The 22,923-nt window shown below is 35.6% G+C and overlaps 1 protein-coding gene across 1 annotated transcript in view; it reads right to left on the reverse strand.

The window, feature by feature from the left end:
- The window catches only part of LRRC4C (leucine rich repeat containing 4C), a 341,443-nt gene that overhangs the window by 149,936 nt on the left and 168,584 nt on the right, over positions 1–22,923 (reverse strand). The window contains exon 2 of the mRNA XM_087951253.1: positions 4,054–4,137. The gene's annotated coding sequence lies outside the window, so the exon portion shown is untranslated. The remainder of the gene's footprint in view (positions 1–4,053; positions 4,138–22,923) is intronic.

A 22,923-nucleotide genomic window follows, 5' to 3' on the forward strand; every position in this document is an offset into this window, starting at 1 on the left:
GCATCTCAAATTTGCTCATGACTCCTTACTCACATAATCTAATGATCATCGTATGAGAGAACAAGCATGCATAACTTGAAGTCATAAAGGAGAAATGTATGACTTTTTAATTTTGTTTAATTCCCCATCATTGTATTCTCTATCTAATGGTTCCACTTAAATCTTGAAATATATTCAAGCTTGAATTCTGCAAGATATTGTAAAAGGTCATTTATAACAAGGAAATGGTAACAATTTGGCAATAGCAATATCAAACTTCATCCAAATTTATATGAAATAACACCTTATGTTAATACGGGATACATTACATCAAATCCAACCACATGGAAAATGTGAATATTTTTACATAATCAATCTCACACAATAGTTAGATTATAGAAGATTTTTTTTCTAGAGAAGGAAGAAGGTGACATTCAAACACCATGTTTCAAAATGAGCCAACAATGTTCTCCAAGTACCAGAATAGAACTAAGGATAAGAAACAGTGGGCTGTGACATTTTGAACAGATTATCTTGTTTAACCAAATGCTGCTTATTTGGGGGATAAATTGCTAACGGAAATAATTTAAACATATGCGTAATGGAAAAGAAATAAAAAAAATGGTTGAAGAAGGACAGGAATATCAATAACAGCAACAGTTATTGGAATATTGTATATTACATCCCCAGCTGAAACATTTTACTCATTCTAATTCATGTTTCAGATTTGTAATCATTTTGCCATTTGAGAACTAAAGGAGGTCAACGATGTGAAATAATGAACAATGCAACCATAAAGAAAATAATATTGCCACAAAGTAGTAGGAAAACTAATAGAAAACATAATTCTTCAGAATGCCCCCACACACAGATTATTAAGGCCTTAATCTGTATATATCTATTTATCTGAGCATGCATCCAATTGAGGAAAGGTAGGGTTTTTTATTTGTTTTTTTAAGAAATGCATATCTGTAGCACAATTATGGGTATAGACTAAAGTGACATCTTAAAAACAGTTGTTTGAACAAATGTATCTGCGGAAAAGACAGAATATATAACAAACCATGATAAACAACAACAGTGGGGGGAAAGGACACTGTCCAAGAGCAAATAACTAATGTTGCTGCAATCAACAGTTTCTCCAATTAATTTTAATTGCTCTAAATTTGCCTGTTTTTTCACAGACAGTCAAATGCATAGACCAAACCCTTCTAATATTTCTTTTTCTTGTGGGTAAAATGCCACAACAAATAAAAGGCTGGTGTGATGTCAGTTGCCCTTTATGAAGATTATATTTTCTAGAAGTTATTGCAAGATCTTATGGGCAATTTACTCACAATTTATTAAGCCAGATATCCCAAACACTGGGAATGGCAGGCATCCTTTCTATGTCTCGCATTGCTGCTGCCTCTTGAAAACTAGTTGTGTGAAAGAATGCAAGAAGTAATGGGAAGAAACTGGCAGATGATTTGGACAAATAGATGATCTTGCACGTAGTCCTCTTTGCTTTTACTGCTGACAAAATGAGGGGGAAAATTTTTATCAAGGAAAATTGATAACTGATTTCAATTGGCTTAACTTTATATAACTCACTGAATCTGTAATTGTGATAGCAAAGTTTAAAAGCTAGATTCAGGATAGGTAGATATAAGCTGAGACAGAGTTTTCTGCAGCTCTTCAAGATAAAGCGATTTGTTTGTAATTGATGCCAAATTCACCTGCTAATTTGGACCAGAGACTCCTAGGTGTGTCCAAAGTATTCTATTCATTTTTCTTGGGGCAATGGCTCAGATATGGAACCTTGGATTAATCTTAGGGCTCCTCCTCTTTGGTCCCCTCACTCTTGTGGCTTGCTGGAGAGTACTACTGATGCCCCGATAGTAATAGAAGGTCTCATATGAAGCAGTTCTACCAGCTTCATTCCTGAAGTTGGCAAAAGGAAAATACGAAAACTACAAATCAAGGGTTAGAAATCTTGCAGTTGCAGCTGTGCACTCTTTCAGTGAGGGAAGCCAGAGTGTGAAGACTCAGACAGACAGAAAGGCAAAAAGTCCAGAGGCCTATGTACACAAAGGAAACAGTTTGAATCCTTTAAGGTTTCCCTGGTTGGCTGCCCCATTTCAGCTACCAATGAGAAACATGTAGAAGACTATCTGCCACATATTTCCATAGTCAGAATGATAATAATTAAACAAGAAACTGTTGGCCTATGTTGATTTTGTAGCTGTAGGTAGATTAAATTAAGTAACCTCTAAGAACAGCTGTTTTACCAACTTTTTTGCTATGTGTGTAAGTAGGCCAGTAAAGAAGATAAAGAAACAGAGGAAAAGCAATAAGATTACAAAAAGAGTCTGATCAAGAGCCTAAAGTTTCATGGGATAACTAGATAATAACTTCTCCTTCCACATATGCTGTAGGCGCAGTTTCCTGTATCCTTTTCAAGTACTCACAGATGAAAGTTGGTGGCGTTTCCCAGTAGTTTAAAGACACTTTCATTTCAGTCCTCTATTTTCAGATGCTTATAGGTTTGAAATAAATTAGCCTCTAGGCTTGAACTTTCGTTGCTAAGCCCAAAGGTAGTAACAGTTTCAAGGGAACTGACAAAATTCTACTTGGAAATTTTTTAGCGGCCCTGTCATGAAAAGGGGGAAAATAATAGTGTTTTCACAGCATGTATGATATCTTAGACGCTTTTCTTTTTTTTCCCTTTTTCTCGTACAAGAAAAAAATTGAACACAAATGCTTCTCTTTTTGGACTGAAATTCTTGGCACAAAACCATGCTCATCAAATGTCAACAAAAACCTAGGTATCAGCTTTGTTTTTAATAGCTTTGTGCTTCAGCCAGCACATCAGATTTCTCTCTCTCTCTCTCTCTCTCTCTCTTTCTTTCTTTCTTTCTTTCTTTCTTTCTCTCCCTTCCTTCCTTCCTTACCCTCTTTTTTTCTTTCTTTCTCTTTGAATATGATAGCAAATAAAAAATGAAGTTATTAGTCGTGGAAAATTGCTTCTCCCTGATCTTTTCACAGAGAATTCTAAGTTGAAAGAAGCTGGCAAGATTGTACTAACAGCAATAGCATATTTTTATTTCTTTTGTCTTTGACAATATAATACATTACCCAAAATTATAAATAACCTTATTTTCAGATGCATTTTTTTTTTAAAAATATCAGACTTGCTTCTGATTTGTGCCTTCTGGCAAACTGCAGTTTTCTTGGCAAAATTCTCAGAACTAGCTTGCCATTGCCTTCATCATAGGTCTGAGAGAATGTAACTGGCTCAGAGTCACCTAGCTGGCCTCATGCCAAAAGTAGGAATGGAAATCATAGTCTCCCAGTTTTATTTCCAGCTGCACCCCTGTATTCTAGCCATCTCATGTTTTTATTGATCAGTAAATACTCCAATTTCATGGTAAGAAAACACAGGTATCATTTTTATGGGTATCTCTGAATATATCTCAAGAAATTTTTCTGTCTATGGAATGCATCTTGTGAAATAAGATCCTGCTTGCATGTAACAGTTATGCTGAAAGATATATATTTGTCTTTAAGCTGTATTAATATTATATTATGAACATATATATCTCCAACCTTATGTTGAATTCATGATCATCTTTGCAAATCCTTTTGTTATATCATGTTAAGTTTACTAGATCCTTCTTGGTGTGCTATATTTCCAGAATTAAATTGTTATTTATTGTGAACACATTAGATGCAATGTTGCATGCATGTACTAAAAATTAAAATCTATTACACAAATGGGAATTATTTTTTGCATAAATATACTTAGAATTGAAGCATTAATTTTATACTAAGTAATACATGGATATTGGCAGTTAAAAGAAAAACCTATGGCAACAGCACAATTGGCTAATATAAATTGTCATCAAGAAATTTGAAGAGCCAATGTTCTCACAATTCTGTGAGAATAAAAACATAAAATTAATGATGCAACATTGGGACTTATTCATAATTAACTATTGAGATAAATAAGAAAAATACATGTTTGTTCTGCAAATATGACTTCATATTTTATAGATTGGCTATAATATATCTTCAAGCTATGATCTGTCTTACCTGAAGAAATCTTATCTAATGTTTGATAGGAAGGACAGTTGGCTTGATAAAATAATTCGTTTCTTAATGAAGATAACATTACTCCTGCAAGAAAAAAGACAGAGTTAATATGAATCAATAAAAATGTCTTTTATACATATATGAACAATCAAGGAAAATATTACCAAAGTTCAAAAACTTTGAAATTTATTGAAGCATAAATGGAATATAAATGATAGATTTCTTAAATGTGGTTATAAAATTATATAGCAGAATCTTATTTTCTTATTTTTGAAATACCTTAACTGTTATTTCTGCCTTGAAATTAGTACCATTGAGATTCAACATTTCTTCTGGTCTCTTGTTACAATTCTATTTTGTTATATAGCAAAATGTAGATTATAGAATATTCATAATGAAAATTTTATATCTTCATATTAAGGAAACCGAATAAATTATTTCATTGGAAAAACATGCTTAATTTAAAAGCAAAATCAACTTTCTTCTGGCAGAAAATTGCAATTTTGCCAGAAGACTAAAAATTCTTGGAATCAGCATTTGGAGCAGATAATTATTATCTCTCATGAAGCATATTTTTATTTCTTTATTCCTATTATTTACAATGCCCTACTTAATCATATACTTATATATGTTTAACTTAGGGCAATATCACACATATCTAATAAAGTACATTTTAGTTCAAGAAAGTTTAAGCCAGATGAATTAATTATCCTCAGGTGCAAATTTCTTTCCTTATTTTTGTTCCAAAAAACTGATATGCCTCAGTCTCTGAATAATGATATTAATAACAATCATAATGCCAGATTCATTTTCTATTACTTTCTGAAATTTCCATTAATCATCTTAAGTTTATTAGAGACCTTCAGGATGGTAAGTTTGAAAAACTGCAGGTGAGTTTATTTTTTAATTCTGAACAGTGTCACTTAACTCTAATAAATGACACTAAATAGGACTAAATATTATAAGCAGAAGGATATATATATATATAATATATATCTTAATATATATATTGTGTATATATATATATATATATATTTGTTTTCTGAGGTTCTCGCGGGTATTTGTATGTGGATCTTTGCTTATTCGGGTTTTCTCCCACGTAAGATTGGAAGTATCTAGGCAACGTTTCGATGAAGTCTCATTCATCATCTTCAGGCTTCTGTCTTCAGCTCTGTGCTTCTCTATATATATATATTCTTAAGTTTTCGTGGGTACTTACATGTATGGTATTCAGCTTTGTTCGGGTATTTTCCCAAAGTTGTAGCAACGTTTCGGCAGAATCTCATCTGCCATCATCAGGCTTCTGTATTGTGTCCGTCTGTGAGTCAAACAACTGTGGGGGCCTGACTCACAGGCGCGAACACTATAGAAGCCTGATGATGGCAGATGATTCTGCTGGCGTTGCTCAACTAAAAGCTCAACTACAATGCGTGGGAAAATACCGAACAAAGCTGAATACTATATATATATATATATATATATATATATATATATATATATATATATATATATATATATATATATATATATATATATATATGGTTATTCGGGTTTTTCCCGCGTAAGATTGGAAGTATCTAGGCAACGTTTCAATGAAGTCTCATTCATCATCTTCAGGCTTGTGTCTTCAGCTCTGTGCTTCTCAGAGTGATGTGAGCTTGCAGCTGCTTCTTCCTTTTAACTGCTAGTGGGGGTGTGACTTGATTGGGTGGGGGCTTGGCTGTGTTCTGATTGGGTGGGGGTTTGGCTGTGTTCTGATTGGTTGGGGGGTTGGCCGTGTTCTGATTGGCTGGAGGTGTGTTCTGTTCAGGTGGGGGCTTGGTTGTGCTCAGGTTAGTCTTAGTTGCTGGGGGATTTGAGCTGGTGAGCTGTGATCTTGCTGTTCGTGGTCGTGCTGCATCTTTATGGTGGGGGTCAGTTCGCTTCATGTATGGCTCGGAGGGGTTTGAAGTGGGTAGTGATGCAGCTGCAGTGCGGCTTCTGGTCCGTGGTCGTGTCTCATCTTCCATGTGGGTGTGAGTCTGCTTTTTACGTGGAAGTGTGGGGGTGGCATCTTGTGTGGCCCTCGTGGGTGTGGGTCTGGTGTCATTCTTCATGTTAGGTACTTGTCTGTTCATGAGGGCGGGTTTCCAAATGGCTGGTAGGCGGGAGGTGTCATCTCTTTTATTCATGCTGTGTGGGCGTTTTTCTATCTCTATGGCTTCTCTGATTATTCTGTTGTTGAAGTGTTCGGTTTTGGTGATAGTTCTGGTATTTTTAAAGTCAATCTTATATCCTGTGGCTTTGAGGTGTTGGACCAGGGAAGAGGTCGGTTCTTCTTTTTTGATTGAGTTCTTATGTTCTTCAATGCGTACACTTATTCTTCTGTTAGTTTGTCTAATGTATGTGGTGGGGCAGGCGGTGCAAGGGATTTCGTATACTCCTTGGTTTTCTAACTCGATTTTGTCTTTAGGGTTTCTTAGGATGGTGGATATTTTTCTGTTTGTGCAGAATGCTGTTTTAATGTTGTGTTTTTGGAGGATCTTGCTGATTTTGTCTGTAGTGCCTTTTATATATGGGAGGAGGGCTTTGCCGTTCTCTTGTTCTCTGTCTTGGATTTTGGTTGGGGTTTCTTTTTGGATGAGGTGGGTAATCTTCTTTCTTTGGAATCCATTGGCTGTTAGTACGTTGGTGAGAGTGTGTAGTTCGGTTTTTAGGTGTTGTTCATCGGCTAAGCATTTTGTTCTGGAGATGAGTGTCTCGGCTACGGAATTGATCTGTGCTGGGTGGTGGTGTGAGAGTGCGTGTAGATAGCGGTTTGTATGTGTTTTCTTCTGGTAGATGGTATGTCCTAGGGAGCCATTGGGTTTTTTGTATACCAAGACATCTAGGAAGGGAAGTTGATTGTTAGCTTCTGTTTCCATGGTGAATTGTATTTTTGGGTGTAGGCTGTTGAGGTGTGTGAGGAAGTTGTTCAGTTTTTCTTTCCCGTGTGGCCAGATTACGTATCTGAGCCAGAGTTTGGGTTTGTGATCATATTTTTCTAGAGCTTGTGTTTCAAAGTGTTCCATGTAGAGGTTTGCGATGACAGGTGAGAGGGGTGATCCCATGGGTGCTCCTTCTATTTGTTTGTATTTTTGTCCATTGTAGGTGAAGTATGTATTGGATAGGCAGTGGTTGGTCAGATCTAGGATGTGCTTGGGGGGGTTGTATTTGTTTTGGATGGCTGTCAAGGCTTCTTTTATTGGCACTTGGGTGAAGAGGGATATGACATCGAAGCTCACTAGTAGGTCACTGGGTTGTAAGTTTTGTTTCTTTATGATCTCGATGAACTGGAATGAGTTTCTTACATGTGAGTTGATGGATTCTGCATAGGGCTGTAGTTGTTTGGCAAGAAATTTGGCTAGATTTTGTAGAGGTGAGCCTATGGAGCTGACTATTGGTCTAAGTGGGGTTCCTTCTTTGTGTATCTTGGGGAGACCATAAAGCTTAGGGCATCTGGATAATTTCTCCCTGGGTATGATTCTTTGCTGGATTTCTTCACTGATGGGGGAGGCTTTTATTTTGGATCTGGTGGTTTTTTCTAGGTAGGTGGTGGGGTGTGTCTTTAGGGGTTTGTATGTGGCATCTTGGAGTAGGTTGGTTAACTTGGTTTGGTAGTCAGATGTGTTCATAACCACTGTCGTGTTGCCCTTGTCTGCTGGTAGGATTATTATGCTGGTGTCTTCTTTCAGGTTAAGTAGTGCAGTTTGTTCTTCTTTGGATAAGTTGCTTTTGGGTGGTTTGCTGGTGCAGAGGATGTTGCTGATTTCGAGTCTGATTCTATTAGCATCATCAGGGTTGGTTTTGGTCAGGCTGGTTTCAACTCCGCATGTGATGGTTTCTGTGGGGATGTGTTTGGGAGCGACAGCGAAGTTAAATCCTTTTGAAAGGACCTTGGTTTCGGCTTTGGTGAGGATCTTGTCTGAGATGTTGTGCACTGTTTGTTTCAAATATATATATTTGTTTTCTTAAGTTTTCGCGGGTATTTATATGTATGGTATTCAGCTTTGTTCGGGTATTTTCCCACATCACTATAGTTGTGCTTTTAAAGTTGTAGCAACATTTCAGCAGAATCTCATCTGCCATCATGTGCCATCAGATGAGATAGATAGATAGATGATAGATAGATAGATAGATAGATAGATAGATAGATAGATAGATAGATAGATAGATAGATACTGGATTCTACAAACTGACACAAAATGTCATAATTTTAAGTTGGTTTAAGTTCTGAAAATTAAAAGTGAAATATGAATGACAAATCAAGAGAATGACCTGGAAAATGTTTTGTTATTGAATCTACAAAAGAGCCTTGTTAAATCCTTGAATTACTGTAGTTTGTGCCATGGGATAAATAAAAATTAAACAGAAAGCCCAAATCTTACAATGATGATGAACAAAAGATGATGATCATCACCATCACCAGGTAGACCAAAATGCCAAATCCACTCCAAACATCTGTCTGACTTTGCAATGAGCCATAATATAATTAATATAATAATATAATCTTCTCACCCTATGTGTGATATGCATCTTTTTCAATCTCAGGTCCTTTAAAAATGACTTGGGTATTTGAGAATTCTGCACAGGATTAGCTGTTGCTATCACTGCACTCTTCTGGAAGAGAGCACTGATATTCCTGGGATCTATTGAAGTCACTTTCCCAGCTTATGAGTCACAACCTGAGTGTTTCTACACCACCAGAACCATTTTGACATGGTCTGCCAATGCCAAATGCTCCACACTGTTCAGTTATGATAGATGATAGATAAGCAGGCAGGCAGGCAGGCAGGCAGATGAAAGGATGGATGGACAAACAGACAGAAAAGGGAAGAAAGAGAAGGGAAACCAATATAACATTGGTTTATTTTATTAAGGCTGAAAGCTTTTTTTTCCCCAAAAAAATGTCTGGCAATCCTTTGTGGGCTTTTTGTTGACACCAAGATTAAAAAGTTGCTGTTTTATGGGTTTGCTTATAGATAAAGGATAAGATATGGAATGAAGAGATATTTGTTTGTAACCTTATAGGGGGAGACTTATTAAATTTGTGTATACTTGTTGCAGTGAAGGCCAAGTCACTCCTTTATATATTTCTTTATTATATTCTTTATCTTTTCTTTTTTTCTTTTCTTTTTTTCTTGTACTTTTTTTCTATTCTCTTTTTTCTTTAATTTTTTTGGTATTAGTTTTTTTACTACTGTAATCATAATCCTTAATAAAAAATAATACACAAACACACAAAAACAATAATAAAGCCACATTCAACAACAAGCAGAATGTCTTGGATCATACTATATACCAGTCCAAAATATTTTGCTGCTTCCTTATTTGTACCTTTAAAAAGCTTAAATGCATTAGCCAAATATCAGTTTGTTCCTTCATTTTTTTACCCCCTTGTGCTATTTTCCTGAATCCGATCACTTTTTGTTAGTCTCAGCAGGACTGCTCTACATGAAATGGCAGGGCTGGTTTTACAAGATTCTGGTCACTAATATATTTTCTGAAGTATCTTGGCATCAGGAGAGCTATCATCTCCATGAAACGCAGATGCTAGGATTACTCATTAAAATTTATCCCAGATTTTTTTTTTAACATTTTTTGACAGACACACCCATCGTAGGATGTTGGCAGTAGATTTTAACTCTTCCCTTTTCTATGTCAAACAAAGTTGCTTTTCTTCAAGTCTATACAAATCAACCAGCTGTCACCAAATCAGGATGAGTGAGAATCGTGTGCAAAAGGATTGTAATTCAATAGTTTTTTTTTTCACTGTCTTGGGCAAAAGGACTTGGCATGTCAGGAATACAGAGGAACTCTGCCTTTGATTACTGCCTTCGAAGATTCAAGTTTAATTCAAAGAGCCTGAAGCTATTTCAGAATGGAAAGAAGTCACATTTCAGAAGCCATCTTCCCCTTAGCTGATGAAGAATTTTCTAGCCCCTGTGTTTCTGGCTTGTGATTTAATACTCTCCAGAGAATTAAGGACTACCAATCCGATTCATTAGGACAGAAACCACAAATAAACAGCAATTAATAAATTAAATCTCATGGAATGTAAACTGCTATGGACCGAGATGGTTTTTTGAAAGAAGAATCAAACTGTAGAACAAGTAGTATTTACCTCCTTAATTGCTTTTAAGGGGGGCGGGGGAAATACATGGAACTAGAGTCTGCCATTAATTCTTCCAAAAGGTAGCAAGAGAAAAAATTAGTGATAGAATATTAAAATATCTGCTGACACCAATTTATGACAAAAGGCAGGCATTTATTCCATCGACTTCCAGAAGCAAATTGAACACTTATTAATGTATACCCTGTTAGCTAAACTCATCTCCCTGTCCTTCAGAACTGCAGAATGTCATGTAGAAAATCCTTATGTTATTGGAAGCAGATACTCTTTGCCTGACTGAATATTTGAAAGAATGAAACAAGGAAGGTACTTTGAATGCGTCCTGTGCATTATGATGGGTCTGATGAAAACACAAGGGCAGGGAGATCAGGAAGCAATGAAGAAAACCCCAAGGAGATGATAAATGTGGATGATGAGATTCGGGAGGGACAAGACTGCAGGTAAAGAGGTCAATTGGTAACAATGATATAAACATAGGCCGGTCCTTTTCTTAAGAACAAGTGCAGGACTATGAATGATTGCCAGACAGGAAATGTGGAATGAGGGGGAGAATGTGTCACAGGCATAATTCATTGTGTAAGCTGACACTTGTCAGTAACTGTCAAAACAACAGACACAACAAAACAACTGTGAACAGGAAGAGAAGGTAACAAGCATATATATGTCATACTTGGTAAGGTCAAGACTAGAATCGTGTTTTGAAAAAAGATCTTGGCAGCAATTATCTCTTTTAATCAGGCATAGTGGTCAGATGGCCATAAATAAACCTGGAAGTGATTATTTCTCAGTCCTGGAAGCTATGTAGTCATTGGCAGGGCCCATTTGACCTTTATGGATAGGAACTATTATACAGTGACTTCCAGGATTTTGTTATTTTTTGTGAGACATAACCATGTTTTGTTTGTTTGTTTGGTTGAGCAGCTGTACATTTTTATGATTTAGATTTGTTATTATATAATGTCTAGGATCACAGAGCTTACCCAAATCTAACTCTGGACTAACCGAATACAATCAAAGCATTCATTCAGCTTGCTAAACTAGAAGCAACCAGATAATTAGGATGATATTTACGTTTCTAGAGCAGAAAAAAAATCCAAGCCCACTTTACCCTAACTTCATTTTTGGAGTGAATCAATCTTCTTTTAATTCATAAATTGACTCATGAATTTAAAAGAAAGATATAGATGAAATGGATTTGAAGGGAAAACTAAGGAGATGATCAGAAAGATATTAACACTTGGAAACCATTTAGTAAACTGTAGTGGGGCAGTTGAATTATTGCATTCATGTAGGAAGAAGATGAAAGTGAACACAAATAATATATAGCCTAAATTTGGTTATATATAGCCTAAATTCCATTCTCACCACAAATTAACAATACTGACCTGTGCATTTTATACACACTCCCTCAAGGCTGTGCTTACGCACCTTCCCAGCCTATTCAGCCCTCCACAACAATCTCATGTAGCCCCTTGGAAAAATTAACTGTCCACCCCTGCTCTAATACATTCATAAATAAATGTTTAGCACTGATTTTCAATTTAGAATGGGTTCTAAAAACAGTCATATTGGTTAGGTGATTTCAATACCTAAACTAGGTTTCTATATGTGCCTGACTCCATTTTAGAGTTCTTAAACTTGTGGGCTTCATACCAACTTTCAAGTCATTTTCTGCAACCTGCAACGAAATGTACATGTTCAAAAATTATGTGCCATGAAGTAAGCATATGTTCTGTCCATTAAAATCAACCTCTTTTCTGATTTTATGATAGATGGGTACTGTTGGTCAACTATAATGATAAAACAAATGGGCAATTATTTTGATCTAAAAGATTACACTCCATCAAGCATAAATTCAATACCCTCTTTACAAGATGAATCAACTTTACTAGCATATTTTACATTTTGTGACATAAGTTCTGTACGGTAAAAGCATAAAAATGAGGGCTTTATGAATATAAAACCATTAATTTCACAAATGATTGAAGGCTGAATCCCAGGAAGATACCTTCCTTTCTCAGAAGTAGATATGGTGAGTACGGCAAACTTCCATACCATGTCAGAGTTAGATGGCTGACTCATGAGAATGTTCTGAGGTGGACATTAATTCCTTCATGAAATTGAAAGGCAGTTTCCCATCTAGATTATTCTGCAATCTTGCTTTTCTAAGAGATGTAACTGATCACCTGAAAGCACTAAACCTGAAGCTTCAAAATAGAAAACCAGTGTTAAGACAGCTGCAGGACACTATTAAATTACTGAAACTGAAGCTTACTTTAGGGGAAGAGAACTCTTGGCCATTTTAGTCTATTTCTCTACTCTGGATAAGGCTGTACTCTGATCTTTAATGGAATTGTCAGATATCATTTCTTGCATACAGAAACAACTTGATATTTAACTGCAATGATTTCCAAGTACTTGAACCACAACTTCAGTTTTTGACTACACTATTTTCTGTGGAAATCGACAATTCTGCAGAGGAAATAGAGATGGACTGAGTAGCTTCAGTATGATACTATTTTGAAGCAGAAGTATATAGATGTTGGAAATTCAGATTCTTACTAGGTTCTTTCCCAAATTAATTGCTGCTTCTACAAGAACATACACACACTCCACCCTCATCTGTGAACATTCAAAAATGGCTGGTTGATATTTATTATGCTTATGTTGTTTTTCTCAAAAAAAACAAAAAACACATTTGGATATTCTGTTCTGATAAATGAGCAATGGCTGAGACCTATGGCCAAATTGATATGTTGAAAAAGTACCTTGATTTTACAATGGCATTTTTCCTATGTAGTAAATGTATGTTTAATGGCATACTGTAATACTCTTCATGTTCTTTATTTTTGACTCACTAGAGACTTTTGTATCAACAGATGAAAAAGTGTTCAGTGTTGCATGCCTTGGGTTAATGAACTAGCTCTCAAACAGCACTTGTGTTGATTTGAGTGTGAAACTTCCACTTAACTGCTTCTAGTGGTAAGTGGTAATGTCATTAAGTCTGATCTTAATACATTAGCATTTGGGTTTCTGAGGTAGATAAATGCTTGAGCTATAAGAGAGCAAACAATATAATAATTATTCATTAACTTTGTACAAAACTACTAACTAAAGCTTTTTTAAAAAGTCCCAAATATGACATATACCTGTAACTTATATTAATTAAGAAACACGAAGCTATTAGTCTGGATTTGACTTTATGTAAAGTAAAAATTTAAGGAGAATTTAACCCCTTTCTTCCTAATCTGTTGCTATTCAAATTTCATCTTTATATAGCAGTTAGAAGAGAAGAGAGGAAGTCTTCCTTGCTATCAATAAACAAAGTTTATGTTCTTTTAATCTGCAAATGCCTGCCCATTTTTAGCATCTTTTTATTCCTTTTCCCCTTTCCTTCATTCTTGCATTTTGCAGCAAAATACTCCTTCTTTTGCATTGTCCCTGGACTGATTGCATTGCCTTCTTTTCTGTGCTAGTTAAGCTATGCAGTCTAGCACATCTGGTACATTATTTTGTCAGTTTTTGCATTCAAGATGTAAAGGAAAAAATAAAAAGAAAAGAAAAACCACACAACTGGACATCAGATGAAAAGTCTGTATGAAGCCACATGTCTATTTTTGCCTTATTTAGTTCTCCAGCTGCTTCTTTGTTGCATTTTAAGGTATAACAATGAATCATTCTTTTAACCATTGTATATGTAATTTTTTTTGTAAATTGTAAATTTATAAAATTTACATGAATAAAACCATCACAATTTTCTTCATGCAGAAATGTGACTTTTCCAGTTGCTTTAAAGGGATGCAAATATGGTGTGGCACAATCCCAATACTGAACAGTTTGGCTTTGAACTCGCTTTTGCAATGTAGAATTAATCACAAGTAATTTCACACAGAGAAACAAGGTAAGGGCATGTATCATTATTTGGTATTGCAAAAGATACTTTGGCTTTGGCTCCCCAGATTGTGATGAGATCTGGTTCAAAATGCATAACTACATTTGCAGACTTAATTCATTTTTCTTAGCACTGTTTCCTACATAGCATTTGACATTTTACTTCTCACAGGAAAATCCAGATGACAGTGGGACAAACATTTTTTTTAAAAAATGCAAAAAATACAGTGTTCCATGTGGTTTTTTCCCCGCATAATTTTTCTGACTTGATTTGAATATTTAACAAAAACATTTTTAAAATTTTTACAAATAATGCCTTAAGTCATAACTTTCATTATTTAAGCACAAAAATAAAATCACTGTAGGAATGACTGTTAATAATCGTAAAGGGGATCTTACTGCTTTCCTTACTTTTTACAATTCTTTAAATATCGAATATATTTCACAAATTAATATGAATAAAAATCATGGATGAATATCATTGTACAAGCTTCCAAGTGCATGTGTGCACGCACACACACTCATACACACATTGAACAAATATTTCATGTCCATAATCAGTTTCTGTTAATTTCCCCCCATACACTTCCATATCTTCTCTCAAATATTGTTATAAATATACAAATCTGCTAAAGGATGTGGTTTACCCGATAGCAATACCAACAGATCACAATCATGGGACTTTGACTTATTTATTTATTTATTTATTTTATTTATTTGATTTGCCAATTGTTTACAAGATAATAAGTATAAATGTATACACCTCTTAGGAAAGGGGTGAGGTCAATAGTAGACAGTCTAAGGTTAAGACTTTTTCAGGAAAGATATGTTACTAACTCTGAAAGTACATAAATTTCCCAATTGCTTTACCAAGTGTGGATTGGCAATGTTACAGGACAACAGCATCAAGTACCCAGCTCAGAAATGAAGTAAACCAAGTGAACTATGCTATGTGTAATACCCACGGTGAGCATAATGAGGTTTTAAGCCAGTAAAATTTCATTTAACAGACAATAATGCTGCTGCGGAAAAATATCAGCAAATGACCTTTGTGGTCCTTGATGTTGGATTTTGTATGCACAATTTGGTTCTGAGATTTCAGGAATGGCATGAGCTCTAATCCACACAGAAAGAACACATATGAGGACTATGTCTTACCATTCTTTTATCGACAAGGAAAATGTGTTTGAAAGAAGAAGAAAAAAAGCAGGAAGAACATGAATTCATAGTTCCAATAGGAACAATTAACATCTGTTAACACAAGAGTTGAGAATAACAGTGAAGATAACTCTGAAATTATTAGCTAGATATAGGGAGGATTCTAACATTCTGCAGGTGCAGACACCAGGCTATTACGCTAGCCACATTCCAGCTTAGATAATTTCATACATTCAAAAATTACATTTTGAAGTGTAAATGTTCCCATCAATTTGTGTTAGTAAAGCTATGCAGTCTAGTGCATCTGGTACGGCTTTTCATTGGCCTTTCATCGGCTTTTGCATTCAAGATGTAAAGGAAAAAAGAAAAAGAAAAGAAAAACCACACAACTGGACATCAGATGAAAAGTCTGCATGAAGCCACATGTCTATTTTTGCCTTATTTAGTTCCCCAGCCACTTCTTTGTTGCATTTTAAGGTATAACAATGAATCATTCTTTTAACCACTGTAGATGTAACCTTTTTTTTTTATAAATTGTAAATTTAGTTTATTCAGATTCCAGCCTGAACTGGTGGAAGGATGCTTATGCAACACATTTCCTTGTCTTTTCTTTCCCTTTGAATCTTTGAAAGATAGATGAAGAGATGGTACAATAACTTTTTAAATGGGGCATATCTAAGGAAGTAGAGTAAAATGCTACCTCTGTTAGAGCAGAGGAATTGACAGCATACTATTATTTCATCAAAATGATGATAAGTGCACTGTGACATCACAGTAAAGTCCTGCCCATTATGTACCTGCACACATTTTTGTCATTGTGTGTGTCAATGCTAGTCTTAATGCTAATCAACGAGGTTTCTTGAACATAAATTTAAAGCTGTAAGGGAGGAAAATAGAACTTAACTTTTCAGACCTTCCTGCTTTTCAATTAAACTTGAGATTCATTTAGTTCAAGTCCCAACTTTGTTCTTTTGAATTGTCTCAGCCATTATCGGTTCCATTAACTGTCAGGAAGCATCACATTATCTATTTCATCCTGATTGGGAAATGTCAAGCATGGGTTATTTAGGATAAATAAGAATGAATCTGAGGGTAGAAGTTCATTCTGTGAGCTTGTGGGTTGGTTTCCGAATGTTTCATTACCAGGCTAGGTAACATCTTCAGTAGACTTTAGGGGATGTTAATGTTCTTCTCTTTGTAAGGGCTTTGTGTATTCAGTAGGCCTTGTAATGGGAATGTCACTTCAGGTGAGGGTCTTGTGATGGGTCAGGTGGGGGTTGTAACAAGTGAGGGTCTTGGGATGCATCTTGGGATGGAGAGGCCACATCATTAAAGGGTCATTGGGAGAGAAAGTGCTGGTTGGGGGTGGAGTGTGGGGTGGATTGTGTGAGTTGGTTGAGAGTCAGTGCTGTTGTTAGTTGGCTGTGCAGTTGATTTGAATTTTGAGGGATTCATAGGCTGGTTGTAGGTCAATGTGTCTGTTGATGGAATTGCAAACGTGGTGAATTTATGAATCATCAGCCATATTATCACCCACCATGCTTGCAAGTTTATCAAAGCCTGGCACTTCATAGGCAAGCATTTCTATGTGCTATTCTTAGAGCTTTTAGTCATTCTTTGACAAAGTGACACAGAGGAATACTATGCCTATAATTTATTTGGGCTTCAGTAAGACATTTGATAATGTAGACCATAGCCTACTACTTGATAAAATAGAAAAAAAATGTGGATTAGACAGCAACACCACCAGATGGATTCATAACTGACTAACCAAATGCACTCACTGTATATTCCTCAGTGGAACTGCATCTACATGGAAGTAAGAATTCAGTGGGGTACCCCAAGGTTCTGTTTTAGTCCTAGTCTTCAACATCTTCATCAATGATTTGGATGAGGGGACAGGTGAGCAACCTGTCAAATTTGTAGACAACACCAAGCTGGTAGGAATAGCCAATGCTCCAGAAGATAGGCTTAAGATACAGAAGGATCTTGACAGACTTGAATATTGGACGCTATCTAACAAAATGAAATTCAATGGTAAAAATGTAAGGTACTACATTTAGGCAAGAAAAACAAATGGTACAGTATAGGCGGTACCTCTCTCAACAGGTACAGTATAGGTAGTACCTTGCTCAACAGTGGTAACTGTGAGAAAGATCTTGGAGTCCTAATAGACAACCACTTAAAAATGAGCCAGAAGTATGCTGCAGCTGCCAAAAATAGCCAACACAGTTCTAGGCTGCATTAACAGAGAGATGATGAGTTAATCATAATCAAGATCATGTGAAGTGGTTAATACCAGTGGTGGGATTCAGATGGATCACACTGGTTCAGGTGAAAAGGTTGTTAAAATACCTACCCACCCTCTGTATCAAAGTGGATCCTGGGCACTGCACTGTGCTGCAATGGAGAAATGGACAATGGAGCAATCAGTGCAAGGGAAGAAGACGGCTGCCTTCCCACTTTTTTCCCTGCTCCTCCTCCTTCCCTTGTGCCAGCTGCTCCATTGCCTGTTTCTCCATTACAGCACAGTGCAGTGCCCAGGATCTACTTTGAAAGCAGGGGGGTTAATTTAACAACCGCTTCACCCAGGATCAGTTTGGCCATCATATGAGGCTTGTCTTGCATGTGTGATGGAGCTGGAGAACAGGGATGGGCTATGCCTTCCATGACAGCCAACTGACAGCCATTTGTTAAATTATTTGAATCCCAGCACTTTATAATGCCTTGGAAATGCCACATTTGGAATACTGCATCCAATTTTGGTCACCATGATTTTAAAAAGATGCTGAGACTCTAGAAAGAGTGCAAAGAAGTACCATAAAGATAATTAGTGCACTGGAAGATAAAATATATAAAGAACAGTTGCTGGAATTGGGTATGTCTAGTTTAATGGGGAAAAAAGGATGAGGGGGTGACATGATAGTAGTGTTCCAATATCTCAGGGGCTGCCACAAAGAAGAGGGAGTCAAGTTATTCTCCAAAGCACCTGAGGGTAGGACAAGAAGCAATGGGTGGAAACTAATCAAGGAGAGAAGCAACTTAGAGCTAAGGAGAAATTTCCTGACAGAACAATTAATCAGTGGGACAACTTGGCTCCAGAAATTGTGAATGTTTCAACACTAGAAGTTTTTAAGAAGAGATTGTATAACCATTTGTCTGAAATACTGTATTATAGGGTTTCCTGCCTGAGCAGGGGGTTGGACCAGAAGACCTCCAAGGCCCCATTCCATTCCATTTTACAATTTCCCCATTTTAAGAAAGAGCTTTTCAAGTATTTACAGGATTTTGTCCCTAATTAAATAATTGTGCATTATCCTGTAAAAAAAGTGTTGAGTGTTAGACTTAAAATATCAAGTGAATAAGTAAGTGAGGGCTAATAAATATATTACTATATATACATGTGATCAAATATTATATAACTTAATAATTATACATTTAAAATATTTATATTTGTAATAATACAATAATGTAATATTATTATAAATATAATAATAGTTTTCAATAGTGGGATTCAATTTTTTTTTACTACTGGTTCTGTGGGCATGGCTTGGTGGGTGTGGCAGGGGAAGGATACTGTAAAATCTCCAGTCAGAGGTGGTATTTGCTGGTTCTCCAAACTACTCAAAATTTCTGCTACCGGTTCTCCAGAACTGGTCAGAACCTGCTGAATATCACCTCTGCACCTTTTGCATTAGGACAGTATCCAACCTGACAAGTGCAGCTACCCTTATTGATAAAAGAAAAGCTGACCTATGTAACTCCATGAGTTAAATTTCAGAAAAGCTGCACGAAATGAATGGATATGGAAAACTTCAGTGTGGATCTTGCCTACCTGGATGAGATGGGATTCCATTTCCCTCTTTGGAAAGCTTTGAAAACCATCTTACTTATTTGTGTCTTTTTATCTATAGCAGAATGGGTAGGAAACCTGGTGTTATTTATGTACAATTTTATGGGGTTGAAATGCTTATGTTTTTAGTGGAATGTTATATTGTTAGGATGGCTGGATTTTGTGATTGCAATTTTGCTATTCAAATATTGAAAGCTTCCATGAGTTTAGGGAATATGTAGCCTATGTGCAAATATAATAAATAAATCAGTCAATCAATCAAAAACTCTGCATGAAAAAAACATTTAGGTCCTAAGGAGCATGTAAATATGCTTACTGTTAGATAGATTTTCTTGACTGTACTAGAAACAAAGATGGAAACAGCATTTATAAAAAGTCAATTTCCAAAAGAAATACTATAGTAATTCCTTTCACTTGGTTCAAATATCTTAAAGATCTAATATTTTGTTAGATAGTGCCAGCTCCAAATATATTTTTATTAAAGAAAATTCCAAACACAATGAAAATTACATGCAAGTTAGAACAAAATGCTTATGGTTTTGAGTAAATCACAGAGCATATGTAGCTAGATGAGATATATAACACTGAGAATAAAATAATGAAATACATTATTCATGTTTTATAAAGTTAAAATAGCAGCAGCAGCAACTGAATGCAGGGGAAAGAACAAGAATAAAGGAAGAGTAAAATGCCTTTAAAACATTTAAGCAGTCTTTTATTAGAAATACAAAGAAAATGATATTTGAAGCAGTTATATTACATTTTTCATTTTTGTACAGTATGTGATAAGAATTATATATTATCTCACATGTTGCCCATGGATTCTTAATTGGCAACTGAAACCATAAATCCTACCCAACAATATGGCTGATTTTTTTGACAAACATGTATAAAATAGCACTGCAAATTTTGCATTAATCATTGGCAAAAGAAAATCATTGATGATATGCTAGTCTCAAATTTAAACTTTATTAATTTATAAAGTTTAGACATGTTACATTTATAAATACATGATAGATGATAGATAGATAGATAGATAGATAGATAGATAGATAGATAGATAGATAGATAGATAGATAGATAGATAGATAGATAGATAGATAAAAGTATATCACTTATTCATAGGACACTTTTGTAGCTATAAGATTTGTAATAACAAAATATTTACTGAGGGTAATGAATGTTGACAGTTCCAGCAGGTGTCTGTCACTCAAAGTCCTAAGTAAGAAGACTTCTGATCCCAATTCATAAAAAGGTATGCTTTTGATTCCTATTTCTACTTATGGAGACTACCTAAAGCAAAGTTGGTTCTGGGTTCAAGATTTTTATAAATTGTATGATTGCTCCATTTCTAACATCCTTTTTTATGGTGTATTATTCATCATAAGTTTTATCCTAGTTCATGGAGCAATAAATGTATTCAGATGGATTTTTAACTGGCTGACAAATTATACCCAATGTGTGATCCTCCATGGAACTACATCTACATGGAAGGAATGAAGCAGTGGGATATCCCAAGGTTCCATTTCAGGCCCAGTACTCTTTAACATCTTCATCAATGATTTAGATGAGGAAAAGAAGGGGACTTATCAAATTTACTGATGACACTAAACTGACAGGAATAGTCAATAAGTGAAGATAGGCTCCACAAGATAGGCACAAGATTCAAATGGATCTCGACAGACTTGAACACTGGGCCCTATATAACAAAGGGAAATTTAATGCAGAGAAAGGTACTGTGGTAAAAAAAATCAATTGTACAGGTATGGGCTAGGTGAAACATGATTTAATGCCAGAAACTGTGAGCAGGATCTTCAAGTCCTAGTGGACAATCTCCTAAATATGAGTTAGCAGTATGCGGTGGCAGCCAAAAAAGCCAATGAAATCCTAGGTTAGATAGAGGAGGGATAGAATCAAGATCATTGTGAAGTATTTATTTATTTTTATTTATTTATTTATTTGATTTGTCAATCACTTACAAGATAATATGTATAAGGATAAACATAGTTATGAATATAAGAAATGAGTACATATAAGAAAAATAAAAGAAACAATAGGACAGGGATGGTAGGCATTTTGGTGCACTTATGCATGCTCCCTACAGACCTCTTAGGAAAGGGGTGAGGTCAATAGTAGAAAGTCTAAGGTTAAAGTTTTTGGGGTTTGGGGAAGAAACCACAGAGTCACGTAGAGTATTCCAGACCATTCTGTTGCTGAAGTCATATTTCCTGCAATCAAGTTTAGTGCGATTAACCTTGAGTTTGTATCTATTGTTTGCTCTAGTGTTGTTATGGTTGAAGCTGAAGTATTCATTGACAGGTAGGACATTGCAATGTATCATTTTATATCCTATACTTAGATCGGACCGAAGATGGCATAGTTCTAGGTTTTCTAGGTCTAGAATTTCAAGTCTGGTGGCATAAGGTAGAGGAGTGTAGAACTCTTCTTGTAAAATATTTCTGGACTTTCTCAACTGTGTTAATATCAGATACATAATGTGGGTTCCAGACTGATAAGATGTATTCGAGTATTGGTCTGGCAAATGTTTTGTATGCCCTAGGTAGTAGTGTGATATTACCAGAGAAAAAGCTATGTAGGATAAGGTTAACAACTCTTAATGCCTTTTTGGCTATGTAGTTACAGTGGGCTCTAGCACTTCGATTATTAGAGATGAGTATTCCAAGGTCCTTGACAGAGTTTGGATCATCGCTTTATAAAGCCTTAGTAAGACCACACTTGGAATACTGCATCCAGTTTTGGCCACCATATTATAAAAAAAAATGTAGAGATGTAGAGGACTTTTAAGAAGAGACTGGATAGCTATTTATTCGGAATGGTATAGGGTCTCCTGATTGAACAGTGGGTAGGACTCTATTATTCTGTTATTCAGTCTCCCTTGATAAGACAAACCAAAAAACACTGATAAATTGGCATCTTTGCTTTACTATTTGTGCTGTTTACAACAGATACAACATGTTTTTGATATTTTTTAGATTATGAATAAATGTAATCAGTAAGCACAGAGCAGTTTCCCTCAAAAATCCACTTTATTATCCACTTCGTAACCAAGTCAGATGGATAGTTTTCTGCAGTTTCTTGCCAAAGTACATCAGTTTATATTAACTTCCAATGATAGGAACACATAGGGAACATCATGTTGGGTTCTGTAGTAACAACCTCCTTAAATAATGAAAAAGAGAATAGAAGCCAAAGGCTCAGATAAAAAGGTAATGTCATTTGCTATCCTGCAGGGACCATGGACTAACTCAGTATTTGGGGCCCAGAGATTAAAAATAAAATTGCTTGGGCTGTACCAAAGGTGCTTTTTCCAAAAGGCAACTGGATTTTCTTATATATTTTTTCTCTTTGAAAATATTTTGTTTCTCATCCAAGAAACCTCTTCAGTTCCAACTGTTAGATGTGAAGCAAAATGTTTTCAAAGAGAAAAAATAAACACAGGAAAGTCCAGTTGCTTTTTGGAAAAAAATACCTTTGGGACAACCATGACCTGGATTATTGAAAATCCCCATAGACATTGCTTGGGCTAATAGATTTGCCTGTAATAGGCAGAATAAAAAAGCCTAAACATCATGGATAATTTTAATCAACCAATATAAAATTGTCTGTAATTTTTTTCCCCAGTTATGTGCTGTGTAATTTAGGTAATCTGATAAGAAATCAACACTTATTTGTACTTTAATATGTGTGTTTCTGGCAATCCTAGATTTAGTTCTGTCTGGAGAATATCAAGTTTTATTGCAACCATGGTAAACATGGAATTATCCAGGGGTGGGATTCTACCGGTTCTGTCCACTTC

This window comes from Notechis scutatus, chromosome 1 (assembly GCF_049901735.1).
Source record: "Notechis scutatus isolate UNSWTSFEM ecotype Mainland chromosome 1, rNotScu1.2, whole genome shotgun sequence".
Classification (NCBI taxonomy): domain Eukaryota; kingdom Metazoa; phylum Chordata; class Lepidosauria; order Squamata; family Elapidae; genus Notechis; species Notechis scutatus.